Raw genomic sequence first — 14,798 nt, forward strand, 5'->3', positions numbered from 1 at the left:
ATCTCAATACAGCATCCCTACTTAAAGGCATCTCGGACTTAGTCGATTTTTCATAAATTCATAGAAATTCATATGTTAGGATGCTGGGAGATGAATGGGATGCTGCATGGAGATGAATCTTGATCTCCTACATCTCCCATCTCAATACAGCATCCCTACTTAAAGGCATCTCGGACTTATTCGATTTTTCATAAAGTCATATAAATTCATATGTTAGGATGCTGCGAGATGAATGGGATGCTGCATGGAGATGAATCTTGATCTTCTTCATCTCCCATCTTAATACAGCATCCCTACTTAAAGCCATCTCGGACGTAGTCGATTTTTCATAAATTCTAAGAAAAACATATGTTAGGATGCTGCGAGATGAATGGGATGCTGCATGCAGATGAATATTGATCTCCTACATCTCCCGTCTCAATACAGCATCCCTACTTAAAGCCATCTCGGACTTAGTCGATTTTTCATAAATTCTAAGAAATTCATATGTTAGGATGCTGCGAGATGAATGGGATGCTGCATCGAGATGAATCTTGATCTTCTTCATCTCCCATCTTAATACAGCATCCCAACTTAAAGGCATCTCGGACTTAGTCGATTTTTCAAATTCTAAGAAAATCATATGTTAGGATGCTGGGAGATGAATAAGATGCTGCATGGAGATGAATCTTGATCTCCTTCATCTCCCATCTCAATACAGCATCCCTACTTAAAGGCATCTCGGACTCAGTCGATTTTTCATAAATTCTTAGAAAAACATATGTTAGGATGCTTGGAGATGAATGGGATGCTGCATGGAGATGAATCTTGATCTTCTTCATCTCCCATCTTAATACAGCATCCCTACTTAAAGGCATCTCGGACTTAGTCGATTTTTCGTAAATTCTAAGAAAAACATATGTTAGGATGCTGGGAGATGAATGGGATGCTGCATGGAGATTAATCTTGATCTTCTTTATCTCCCATCTCAGTACAGCATCCCTGCTGAAAGGCATCTCGGACTTAGTCGATTTTTCATTAATTCTAAGAAAAACATATGTTAGGATGCTGGGAGATGAATAAGATGCTGCATGGAGATGAATCTTGATCTTCTTCATCTCCCATCTCAATACAGCATCCCTACTTAAAGGCATCTCGGACTTAGTCGATTTTTCATAAATTCTAAGAAAAACATATGTAAGGATGCTGCGAGATGAATGGGATGCTGCATGGAGATGAATCTTGATCTTCTTCATCTCTCATCTCAATACAGCATCCCTACTTAAAGGCATCTCGGGCTTAGTCGATTTTTCATAAATTCTAAGAAATTCATATGTTAGGATGCTGCGAGATGAATGGGATGCTGCATGGAGATGAATCTTGATCTTCTTCATCTCCCATCTCAATACAGCATCCCTACTTAAAGGCATCTCGGACTTAGTCGATTTTTCATATATTCTAAGAAAAACATATGTTAGGATGCTGCGAGATGAATGGGATGCTGCATGGAGATGAATCTTGATCTTCTTCATCTCCTGTCTTAATACAGCATCCCTGCTTAAAGGCATCTCGGACTTAGTCGATTTTTCATAAATTCTAAGAAAAACATATGTTACGATGCTGCGAGATGTATGGGATGCCGCATGGAGATGAATCTTGATCTTCTTCATCTCTCATCTCAATACAGCATCCCTGCTTAAAGGCATCTCGGACTTAGTCGATTTTTCATAAATTCTAAGAAATTCATATGTTAGGATGCTGCGAGATGAATGGGATGCTGCATGGAGATGAATCTTGATCTTCTTCATCTCCCATCTCAATACAGCATCCCTACTTAAAGGCATCTCGGACTTAGTCGATTTTTCATAAATTCTAAGAAAAACATATGTTAAGATGCTGCGAGATGAATGGGATGCTGCATGGAGATGAATCTTAATCTTCTTCATCTCCCATCCTAATACAGCATCCCTACTTAAAGGCATCTCGGACTTAGTCGATTTTTCATAAATTCTAAGAAAAACATATGTTGGGATGCTGCGAGATTAATGGGATGCTGCATGGAGATGAATCTTAATCTTCTTCATCTTCCATCTTAATACAGCATCCCTACTTAAAGGCATCTCGGACTTAGTCGATTTTTCATAAATTCTAAGAAAAACATATGTTAGGATGCTGCGAGATAAATGGGATGCTGCATGGAGATGAATCTTGATCTTCTTCATCTTTCATCTTAAAACAGCATCCCTACTTAAAGGCATCTCGGACTTAGTCGATTTTTCATATATTCTAAGAAAAACATATGTTAGGATGCTGCGAGATGAATGGGATGCTGCATGGAGATGAATCTTGATCTTCTTCATCTCTCATCTCAATACAGCATCCCTACTTAAAGGCATCTCGGACTTAGTCGATTTTTCATAAATTCTAAGAAATTCATATGTTAGGATGCTGCGAGATGAATGGGATGCTGCATGGAGATGAATCTTGATCTTCTTCATCTCCCATCTCAATACAGCATCCCTACTTAAAGGCATCTCGGACTTAGTCGATTTTTCATAAATTCTAAGAAAAACATATGTTAGGATGCTGCGAGATAAATGGGATGCTGCATGGAGATGAATCTTGATCTTCTTCATCTCTCATCTCAATACAGCATCCCTACTTAAAGGCATCTCGGACTTAGTCGATTTTTCATAAATTCTAAGAAATTCATGAAAATATTTTCAATCAATACCATATGACCCATCAGGGTCCTTTGCTTCATATAAGTTTGCCTTGCTTGGTGTGGTAACATTTGAGTGTAGTTCTGACATCCCCATTTTGGGACTTAGCCGATTTTTCGTAAAATACCATATGACCCATCAGGGTCCTTTCCTTCATATAAGTTTGCCTTGCTTGGTGTGGTAACATTTGAGTGTAGTTCTGACATCCCCATTTTGGGACTTAGCCGATTTTTCGTAAAATACCATATGACCCATCAGGGTCCTTGCCTTCATATAAGTTTGCCTTGCTTGGTGTGGTAACATTTGAGTGTAGTTCTGACATCCCCATTTTGGGACTTAGCCGATTTTTCGATCAATACCATATGACCCATCAGGGTCCTTTGCTTCATATAAGTTTGCCTTGCTTGGTGTGGTAACATTTGAGTGTAGTTCTGACATCATCATTTTGGGACTTAGCCGATTTTTCGTAAAATACCATATGACCCATCAGGGTCCTTGCCTTCATATAAGTTTGCCTTGCTTGGTGTGGTAACACATGAGTGTAGTTCTGACATCCCCATTTTGGGACTTAGCCGATTTTTCGACCAATACCATATGACCCATCAGGGTCCTTTGCTTCATATAAGTTTGCCTTGCTTGGTGTGGTAACATTTGAGTGTAGTTCTGACATCCCCATTTTGGGACTTAGCCGATTTTTCGTAAAATACCATATGACCCATCAGGGTCCTTGCCTTCATATAAGTTTGCCTTGCTTGGTGTGGTAACATTTGAGTGTAGTTCTGACATCCCCATTTTGGGACTTAGCCGATTTTTCAATCAATACCATATGACCCATCAGGGTCCTTTGCTTCATATAAGTTTGCCTTGCTTGGTGTGGTAACATTTGAGTGTAGTTCTGACATCCCCATTTTGGGACTTAGCCGATTTTTCGTAAAATACCATATGACCCATCAGGGTCCTTGCCTTCATATAAGTTTGCCTTGCTTGGTGTGGTAACACATGAGTGTAGTTCTGACATCCCCATTTTGGGACTTAGCCGATTTTTCGACCAATACCATATGACCCATCAGGGTCCTTTGCTTCATATAAGTTTGCCTTGCTTGGTGTGGTAACATTTGATTGTAGTTCTGACATCCCCATTTTGGGACTTAGCCGATTTTTCGTAAAATACCATATGACCCATCAGGGTCCTTGCCTTCATATAAGTTTGCCTTGCTTGGTGTGGTAACATTTGAGTGTAGTTCTGACATCCCCATTTTGGGACTTAGCCGATTTTTCAATCAATACCATATGACCCATCAGGGTCCTTTGCTTCATATAAGTTTGCCTTGCTTGGTGTGGTAACATTTGAGTGTAGTTCTGACATCCCCATTTTGGGACTTAGCCGATTTTTCGTAAAATACCATATGACCCATCAGGGTCCTTGCCTTCATATAAGTTTGCCTTGCTTGGTGTGGTAACACATGAGTGTAGTTCTGACATCCCCATTTTGGGACTTAGCCGATTTTTCGACCAATACCATATGACCCATCAGGGTCCTTTGCTTCATATAAGTTTGCCTTGCTTGGTGTGGTAACATTTGAGTGTAGTTCTGACATCCCCATTTTGGGACTTAGCCGATTTTTCGTAAAATACCATATGACCCATCAGGGTCCTTGCCTTCATATAAGTTTGCCTTGCTTGGTGTGGTAACATTTGAGTGTAGTTCTGACATCCCCATTTTGGGACTTAGCCGATTTTTCAATCAATACCATATGACCCATCAGGGTCCTTTGCTTCATATAAGTTTGCCTTGCTTGGTGTGGTAACATTTGAGTGTAGTTCTGACATCCCCATTTTGGGACTTAGCCGATTTTTCGTAAAATACCATATGACCCATCAGGGTCCTTGCCTTCATATAAGTTTGCCTTGCTTGGTGTGGTAACATTTGAGTGTAGTTCTGACATCCCCATTTTGGGACTTAGCCGATTTTTCGATCAATACCATATGACCCATCAGGGTCCTTTGCTTCATATAAGTTTGCCTTGCTTGGTGTGGTAACATTTGAGTGTAGTTCTGACATCATCATTTTGGGACTTAGCCGATTTTTCGTAAAATACCATATGACCCATCAGGGTCCTTGCCTTCATATAAGTTTGCCTTGCTTGGTGTGGTAACACATGAGTGTAGTTCTGACATCCCCATTTTGGGACTTAGCCGATTTTTCGACCAATACCATATGACCCATCAGGGTCCTTTGCTTCATATAAGTTTGCCTTGCTTGGTGTGGTAACATTTGAGTGTAGTTCTGACATCCCCATTTTGGGACTTAGCCGATTTTTCGATCCATCCTATATGACCCATCAGGGTCCTTTTTCTTCATATAAGTTTCCCAAGACTTAGTGCTTTTTACCTTTGGACACCAATATCACCCTTACGGGTTTCTTTGATCTTCTCACTTTGTATTGACCAAATGTAGGTCTTGCCATGCCAAACATATAATTGTTCTACACCAAGTCTCTATCTCGTACCGCCAGCTCGGTACATTCGATCAACCTGCCCTTAAGGCACCCGGGACTTAGCCATTTTTTCACATTTTTCATGATTTTGAGGCAACTTTTCTCGACTTTGTCACCTTATATCACCAAGATCCTTTCCCTTTAGCGCTTCACTCTGTTCCAATGATATTTAGCGCTGACTATCACCTTTCTATCGCTGAGCTCAACTTCTTATTCGGTGCCATAGAGCCAGAGATATTTGGTGTATGCTGTTATAAGGGAAGTTTGTCACTTTTTCAAAGGCCCACTTTGGGACGCCCATATCTCACCTTCAGGTATCTTCGATCTTCTTGTCGTCTATGGACGAAACTTAGGTCTTGTCTTTGCCAACTTATAAATGTTCTACGGCCAAGCCGTATCTCTTACCGCCAGCCCGGTATTAATGGACTTAGTTGGATTTTCGCCTCTCGTGGTAACAATTTCTGACTTTGACTCACAATAACACCTGAACGGTCACATGCTAGCGCTTTGCTTGGTAGGAATTATAGTTAGCGCTACCTTTTCTCTTTCCATCGATACCTTGTTCGTTCCATTCCATGCCATACAGCCGAAGTTATGATGTTTCCCGTTTTCCATATCATGTGGAGCTTATGCTCTGGGAAAACCATCTAACACCTGTACCACCCTTTTGGGTACCACCGATCTCGACACTATGTTCGGGCCAAATATAGGTTATAACATGCCGAACTTATAATTGTTCTACACCAAGTCTCTATCTCTTACCGCCTGCTCGGTATTTTACTCGTAAGTCCAAATTTCACAACTTGTACTTTTTGGCCCAATGTACTCGAGTTTCAATTTTGGTAACATTTTTCGACTTTGTCGCTTAATAACTTCCAAATCATGCTAGTTAGCGCTTTGCTTTCTTCTAGTCGTATCTAGCGCTGGGTGTTACCTTTCCAAAACACATCCTAGCTTTACAATCCATGCCATACAGCCGGAGCTACATGGTGCACAAGTCAAATCCATTTTAGCCATGTTTCATTTTTGCCAATTTTTGACCACTCGTATCACCCTTCCAGAGTGGTCCGATCTCCTCGCTTTCTATGGACGACTTTTAGGTCTCGTAGAGGCAAACTTCTAAGTATTCTACGTCAACCCGCTATCTCTTACCGCCTGCTCGGTATTCTTGGTCTTGTCCGATTTTTGGCCATTTTGGTATTATTTTTCGACTTTGTCGCTTAATAACTCAGTTTTGCTCAACACTTAGCGCTTCGGTTGTTTGGGATTATAGTTAGCGCTCGGTTCAACCTTTCCAACACTGACCTTAGCTTGTCAATCCGTTCCATACAGCCTGAGTTATTCGCGATACCGTGTTTCAACTCATTTCTCAAGTCTCGTTTTGGTCCAACTTTGAACCAGCCATATCACCCTGATGGGTACCTCCGATCTTCTCGCTCTATATTGGCCAAAGTTAGGTCTTGTGGTAACGTACTTATGATTGTTCTACGCCGTGTTCGTAGCTCTTATCGTTCGCCCGCTATTTTCGATCATAAGGTGAATTTTCGCCTCTAAACCACCATTTTTCACCTTTGCCCTCTAATATGACCGACTTGCTCAACACCTAGCGCTTCGCTTGGTAGGACACATAGCTAGCGCTCGTTGAGACCTTTCCAACGCATATCCAAGCTTTCCGATCCGAGCCATACAGCCTGAGCTATACGCGATACCGTTTTTCCCATTTTCTTGGTCACATGCACTTTAGGGTACCCCTTTTTGCCTTTGACCCTTAATACCTCCTCCGGGTCACTAGTAGGCGCTTAGCTTGGTAGGAAACATAGCTAGAGCAGGCCTTCACCTTTCCAAAACTGCCTCAAGTGTTCCGATCCGACATCTAGAACCAAAGTTATGGTCATTCCCATCATGCTCTACTTTCATGGTCAACCTCCACCAAGCACACCTAGGTTGGACCAACTTTCACCAACTCATCTCGAACCCCAAATTTGCTTCGACCTACTAGGTTTCCCTAGTAAAGTGGTCAAAACATCCATTACAACACGACTGGTCTTTCTGGTGGTCGACCTAGGCGACTTTGTTCGACGACCACCACCCCATGGAACTAAAAGACGTCCCTTGATACGGACCACCGATACATTTTCCGGCCTGTCTAAACTACACTCATCGAAATTTTTTTGGGTCCCCACCGTCATACAAGTTTCCCTAGGTCAAGTTTTTCTTCCGGATCGGCCGCGGACCTCACTTTTCATTATCTAGGGAGGCCATAGGGCCCCAAAAGGGGTTTTTTAAAATTTTCGACACTTTCGACTTTGGTCGGATTTTTTCCGATTTTGGTCCGACCTAGGGACTTGGTGGTCCAAGGAGCCTCGGGACCAAACTTTTTTCTCAGGGGTCCCTACCTCCATACAACTTTGCCTAGGTCAATTTTTTGTTCCAAATCGACCGCGGATTTCACTTTTCAATATCTGGGGCTCGTGTAGAGTCCGAATATGAGGTTTTCTCATTTTTCGACATTTTCGACTTTTTTCGACTTTTTTCGGGTTTTTCGACCTAGGGGTCCGCCGAACAAATTTTGGGTCAAAAATTTTTATTGAACTAGTCGAAAGTACGCAAAAAGATAAGACTTTTTGCCGAAGACACCATGCCCCGGAACCGACTCCTTCCCCTTCAAAATTGGGGACAAACGTGATTTTTGAAACTTTTCCTTAGGGAGCCCAAGACTTAGAAAATTTTCAAATTCTCGATTTTTCGATTGCGAGCTAGCGCTTTGCGGTCTTCGGCAATGTTGTAGATCTCGACGAGATAAGACTTTTTGGTAAAGGGACATTTTGCCCTCCGACCCCTCCTTCCCCCCGCAAATCGCCCCCCAAAGTGCAATTTTTGCATTTTCACCTCTTTGCACGCACTGTTCGGCCCAAATGGCCACTTTCTATGGGTCTGAGCGCTTTGCGGTCTTCGGCAAACTTTTAGAGCGTACCAAGCTCTAATTATAATTGTTCTACACCACCTTCGTACCTCTTCATCCCTGGCCGCTATTTGCGTACCAAGGTAATTTTTGTTCATTTTGTCAACATTTTTCATCTTTGACTGCTTATATCGGCCTTGCCATGAACCGATAGCGCTTCGCTGTGTTCTAACGTAAGTTAGTACTACTCAATACCTTTCCAAATCATATCTTAGGTTGCCATTTGCTTGCGTACAGCCGGAGCTATGAGCGATACCGTAAAAAGTACCGAAACTTGGAAAAATCCTTGGATCGCCCATATCCCCCCTTTGGGGACCAGATATCGAAAAAACTTCTGATTCAAAAAGTTGCGCATTAACGTGTTCTAGTTATGCCTAGAACATTTCACTTCGCTAGCTGGCCTGCAACTTAGCCGTAATTGGGATTTTAGGGTGTTCTTGGAGGGCCCATTTCCTGCGACTTGGTATCTTTTGGGCCCAATGTTTCTCTAATATCTCCACGAGTTTTCCAGATAGCCTTTTCAAACTTTCAGGGTGCCTAGAACACCTCAAGACCTTTCCAACGCTATGCCGTTTGCCTCGCTCGGACATCTACAGCCAAAGTTATTCGAGGTACACGGTACCTTACCCTGTTTTCTCAGTACTTGGTCGAAAATTTCGATCAGCCATATGACCGACTTGGACAACCCTGAGCGGGTTGGCCCCATATAACTAAACTTTCGTCTCGTGGAGGCAAACTTATAAATATTCCACGTCAACTCGCTATCTCGTACCGCCTTGACGGTATACTTGGTCCAAGGGCCATTTCCAGCGACTTGGTCGCAATTTCGCTCTAAGTTTCGCTAATACCTTCGTCCGTGGACATGGTGATTTTTTGTTCGTATTTTTCCTTGATAGTCCCACTCAAGACTATTCCATACCAGAGCCAAGCGTCCCGCTAAGTGCCATACAGCCTGAGCAGTAATTCATGAAAGGTACCTCTACCAGTTTTTGCCATACTTGGGTACAAACTTTGGATCGCCCATATCTCCACTTTGGAGGCCAGCCAGCACCTTGGCCTCATATACTTTTTTGTTGGTCATACCATGCACCAAATATAATTGTTCTACGTCAACTTGCTATCTCTTCTCCAACTTGCCGTTATTCTTGGTCCAAGTCCCATTTCATTCGTTTTTGGACCCATTTTGCTATATGTTTCACTAATAGCTTCGGCCATGGACAAGCTGATTTTCTATTTGTATTTTTCCTTGATAGTCCCACTCAAGACCATTCCAAAACACACCGCAGCTTGTCGCTCGGTGGCAAACTGACCGAGTTATAATTCATGAAAGGTACCTCAACTTGGTACACCACGTGGTCGGCCCAAACCATAAACCGACCAAACGACCGACTTGGAGCACCCTGACCGGGTTGGCCCCATATAATGAAAGTTGCGTCTCTACACGCCCAACTTATGAATATTCTACGCCAAGTCGCTATCTCTTACCGGTAAGCCGGTATTCACCTTCCAAGGGGGATTTTGGTCAAGTGCCATTTCCTGCGACTTGGTCCCCGAATACGACCATCATCACCTAATATCTCCGTGGTCTTTCAACTCAGCCTCATGAAACTTTCAGGGTAGATAGGTCTCCCCGAGACCTTTCCAACGGTGAGCCGTTTGCCTCGCTCGGCCATATACAGCCGAAGTTATTAATGGTACTTGGTACCTTACCCTGTTTTTTCCATACTTGTTCGTACTTGGGTACAAACTTTGTATCGCCCATATCTCCACTTTGGAGGCCAGCCAGCACCTTGGCCCCAAATACTTTTTTGTTGGTCATACTATGCCCAAAATATAAATGTTCTACGTCAACTTGCTATCTCTTCTCCAACTTGCCGTTATTCTTGGTCCAAGTCCCATTTCATTCGTTTTTGGACCCATTTTGCTATATGTTTCACTAATAGCTTCGGCCATGGACAAGCTGATTTTCTATTTGTATTTTTGCTTGATAGTCCCACTCAAGACCATTCCAAAACACACCGCAGCTTGTCGCTCGGTGGCAAACTGACCGAGTTATAATTCATGAAAGGTACCTCAACTTGGTACACCACGTGGTCGGCCCAAACCATAAACCGACCAAACGACCGACTTGGAGCACCCTGACCGGGTTGGCCCCATATAATGAAAGTTGCGTCTCTACACGCCCAACTTATGAATATTCTACGCCAAGTCGCTATCTCTTACCGGTAAGCCGGTATTCACCTTCCAAGGGGGATTTTGGTCAAGTGCCATTTCCTGCGACTTGGTCCCCGAATACGACCATCATCACCTAATATCTCCGTGGTCTTTCAACTCAGCCTCATGAAACTTTCAGGGTAGATAGGTCTCCCCGAGACCTTTCCAACGGTGAGCCGTTTGCCTCGCTCGGCCATATACAGCCGAAGTTATTAATGGTACTTGGTACCTTACCCTGTTTTTTCCATACTTGTTCGTACTTGGGTACAAACTTTGTATCGCCCATATCTCCACTTTGGAGGCCAGCCAGCACCTTGGCCCCAAATACTTTTTTGTTGGTCATACTATACCCAAAATATAAATGTTCTACGTCAACTTGCTATCTCTTCTCCAACTTGCCGTTATTCTTGGTCCAAGTCCCATTTCATTCGTTTTTGGACCCATTTTGCTATATGTTTCACTAATAGCTTCGGCCATGGACTAGCTGATTTTCTATTTGTATTTTTGCTTGATAGTCCCACTCAAGACCATTCAAAATCACATCGCAACTTGTCGCTCGGTGGCAAACTGACCGAGTTATAATTCATGAAAGGTACCTCTTCTTGGTACACCACATGGTCGGCCCAAACCATAAACCGACCAAACGACCGACTTGGAGCACCCTGACCGGGTTGCCCCCATATAATGAAAGTTGCGTCTTTACACGCCCAACTTATGAATATTCTACGCCAAGTCGCTATCTCTTACCGGTAAGCCGGTATTCACCTTCCAAGCGTGATTTTGGTCAAGTGCCATTTCCTGCGACTTGGTCCCCGAATTGGACCATCATCACCTAATATCTCCGTGGTCTTTCAACTCAGCCTCATGAAACTTTCAGGGTAGATAGGTCTCCCCAATACCTTTCCAACGATATGCGGTTTGCCTCGCTAGGCCATCTACAGCCGAAGTTATTCATGGTACTTGGTACCTTACCCTGTTTTTTCCATACTTGTTCATACTTGGGTACAAACTTTGAATCGCCCATATCACCACTTTGGAGGCCAGCCAGCGCCTTATCCCCATACACATTTTTGTTGGTCATACCACGCACTAGTTATAAATGTTCTACGCAAGCTTGCTATCTCTTCTCCAACTTGCGGTTATTTTTGACTCAAGTCCCATTTCCATAGTTTTTGGTACCAATTTGCTCTATGTTTCGCTAATAGCTTCGCCCAAGGACTTTGTGATTTTTTGTTCGCATTTTTCCTAAATAGTCCCACTCAAGACTATTCCAAATCACACCTTAGCTTGTCGCTCAGTGCCATACAGCCAGAGTTTTAATTCATGAAAGGTACATAACCTTGGTACACCACGTGGTCGGTCCAAACCATCAACCAACCATATGACCGACTTCGAGTCGAGCTAGCGGCTAGGCTCAATATAATGAAATGCGTGTCTTGATGCGGGCTACTGACGGTCTGAACAATGTAGCTCGCTAGCTCGTCTCTAAACTTGTGTTTTGGTCGAATATTGGGTGTTCATGTACCACTTCGGGTAACATGGACTTTGGTGCAACTTTACCACTTGTGCACTTAATTACTTCCCGGTCATTCAAGTCTTTGCCTTCATACTTTCAGGGTAGTTAGGTCTCGTCGAGACCTTTCCATACATATGCCAAACTCATCGATCGGACATCTATAGCCCGAGTTATTCGCGGTACACCGTACCTTACCCTGTTTTTTCCTCAATTGGGTACAAACCTTGGAACACCCATATCGCCCCTTTAGAGACTAGCTGGCACGTTGGCCTCATATAATGATAAGTGCACCTCAACTAGGGCTACTGACGGTCAGAACATTTCAACTTGCTAGCTCGGGCCCACACTTGTGTTTTTCTCGAATATATGGTTCAAGTGTGCCACTTTGGGCACTTTTGGACATTTTGTCCCCACACAACTTTCTTGCCTTGGTAGATAGGGTCTTGTGATCTTGGGCAAAAAGATGCACCAAGATAAAGTCTAACTTTCGTTCTTGTACCGCAAAGCGCTACCTCCAACACCCGAGGAGATAGAAAGTGATTATGTTCGGTATATCGGTCTTCCATGGCCTACTATGGTAAACCCCTGCAGGTATGCAACCGAAGGTGCTTGGTACATGTATTTGGTGCAATATCGGTGCAAAGTAGGTGTTTCCTTGATCGGGCTATAACTTTCTTGGTTGATGTTGGATTGCTTTGCGGTCTTCGGGGGATAGTTAGGGAACATGTTGGCCAACATTTTCTTATTCCTCAGCCTGGCCGTACCTCCTACCGTCTAGGCGGTATTCATGCTCTAAGTTGGAACTTGTGTTCCTTCGGGCAACTTTTCTGACTTTGACGCTTAATAACTTCCGTTCATATGCAGTCTAAGCTCTGCAACTCTCAGGAAAGCTTGTACTACTCATTTCCTTACCATATCAGTCTTTGGCTTGTCGATCCGATGTCTACAGCCTTACTTATTCACGTTGCCTGTGAAGGTAGGTTTTTGCCCATTTTCCAGTTCATGTGGTAACATTCCCGGACTTTGCCGGCTTTCTCTTCATGTGGTAACTTGCTTGCTTGTGTGGTAACTTGAAAGTGTATTTCTGACAGACTAAATCTGGGACTTAGCCGATTTTTCTGTTCATATCATATGGATCCATCCTTAGGCCATCTTGCTTGCTTGTGTGGTAACTTGATAGTGTATTTCTGACAGACCCAATCTTGGACTTAGCCGATTTTTCTCTTCATATCATATGGATCCATCACTAGGCCATCTTGCTTGCTTGTGTGGTAACTTGGAAGTGTATGTCGGACAGACCCAATCTGGGACTTAGCCGATTTTTCTGTTCATATCATATGGATCCATCCTTAGGCCATCTTGCTTGCTTGTGTGGTAACTTGGAAGTGTATTTCTGACAGACCCAATCTCGGACTTAGCCGATTTTTCTCTTCATATTATATGGATCCTTCAATAGGCCATCTTGCTTGCTTGTGTGGTAACTTGGAAGTGTATTTCTGACAGACCCAATCTCGGACTTAGCCGATTTTTCTCTTCATATCATATGGATCCATCCCTAGGCCATCTTGCTTGCTTGTGTGGTAACTTGGAAGTGTATTTCTGACAGACCCAATCTCGGACTTAGCCGATTTTTCTCTTCATATCATATGGATCCTGGACTTAGCCGATTTTTCGCTTCATATCATATGGATCCATCATATGGCCATCTTGCTTACTTGTGTGGTAACTTGATAGTGGATTTCCGACCGACCCAATCTCGGACTTAGCCGATTTTTCTCTTCATATCATATGGATCCATCATAAGGCCATCTTGCTTGCTTGTGTGGTAACTTGATAGTGTATTTCCGACAGACCCAATCTCGGACTTAGCCGATTTTTCTCTTCATATAATATGGATCCTGGACTTAGCCGATTATTAGGTTATTATATATGGATCCTGGACTTAGCCGATTTTTCTCTTCATATAATATGGATCCTGGACTTAGCCGATTATTAGGTTATTATATATGGATCCTGGACTTAGCCGATTTTTCTCTTCATATAATATGGATCCGGGACTTAGCCGATTTTTCCCTTCATATAATATGGATCCGGGACTTAGCCGATTTTTCTGTTCATATAATATGGATCCTGGACTTAGCCAATTTTTCTCTTCATGTGGTAACGTATGCCAATCGCTCACAAGTAATGGGATAAGGGTACTTGTGTTCTTCCATCTTCTAAGTCCCGCACGGGGACATCGTGATCGCCCCAAGTCCGGAATAGCGCCAAGTCAAGCCCCACGGTGGCCGTGCAGGACCTGTTAGCGGCGGCCCCACTGACAGCACTAATCCGGACTTAGAAATTATATCTTTCTAATCGAACACCACACACGCAACACCACCATACCACCATCTCCTTGCAAGTACCTAAGTACCCGCAACTCCATGGTGAAGGCAATGTCACTCCATCACCAACCTCTTTGCACTGCAAGCACTTGCGTACCTACAACACTCCGAAGAAGGCAACGGCGCGCGATGCTCGACTCCACACACCTCACCACACCACACCACCGATGGCCAGCCAGCCAGCCAGCCCAGCTAAGGGCTAACCCACCAACCAACCACCAATGGCCTAGGCCAGCCGGATCCCACCTTCAAGTCCAAGCACAGCCAAGTGCAAGTACCGCCAAGTGTTCACCAACCAACCATCACACCAGGTCAGCCGGCCAGTACCCACCTTCAAGTGCCATTACCCTCGGGTGCAAGCCCAATCAAGTGTTAACCAACCAACCCGGCCAAGGCAGCCAACAGGCCGGCACCCTACAGCACCGACCCGCCATCACCACCTCAACCGTTGACCATGCAAGTGGCCTCGGACAACAGGTGACACCCGAAGTACATCCGAAGAACGTATATCAAGTGTTT

This window comes from Anopheles ziemanni (assembly GCF_943734765.1).
Source record: "Anopheles ziemanni chromosome X unlocalized genomic scaffold, idAnoZiCoDA_A2_x.2 X_unloc_89, whole genome shotgun sequence".
Lineage (NCBI taxonomy): Eukaryota > Metazoa > Arthropoda > Insecta > Diptera > Culicidae > Anopheles > Anopheles ziemanni.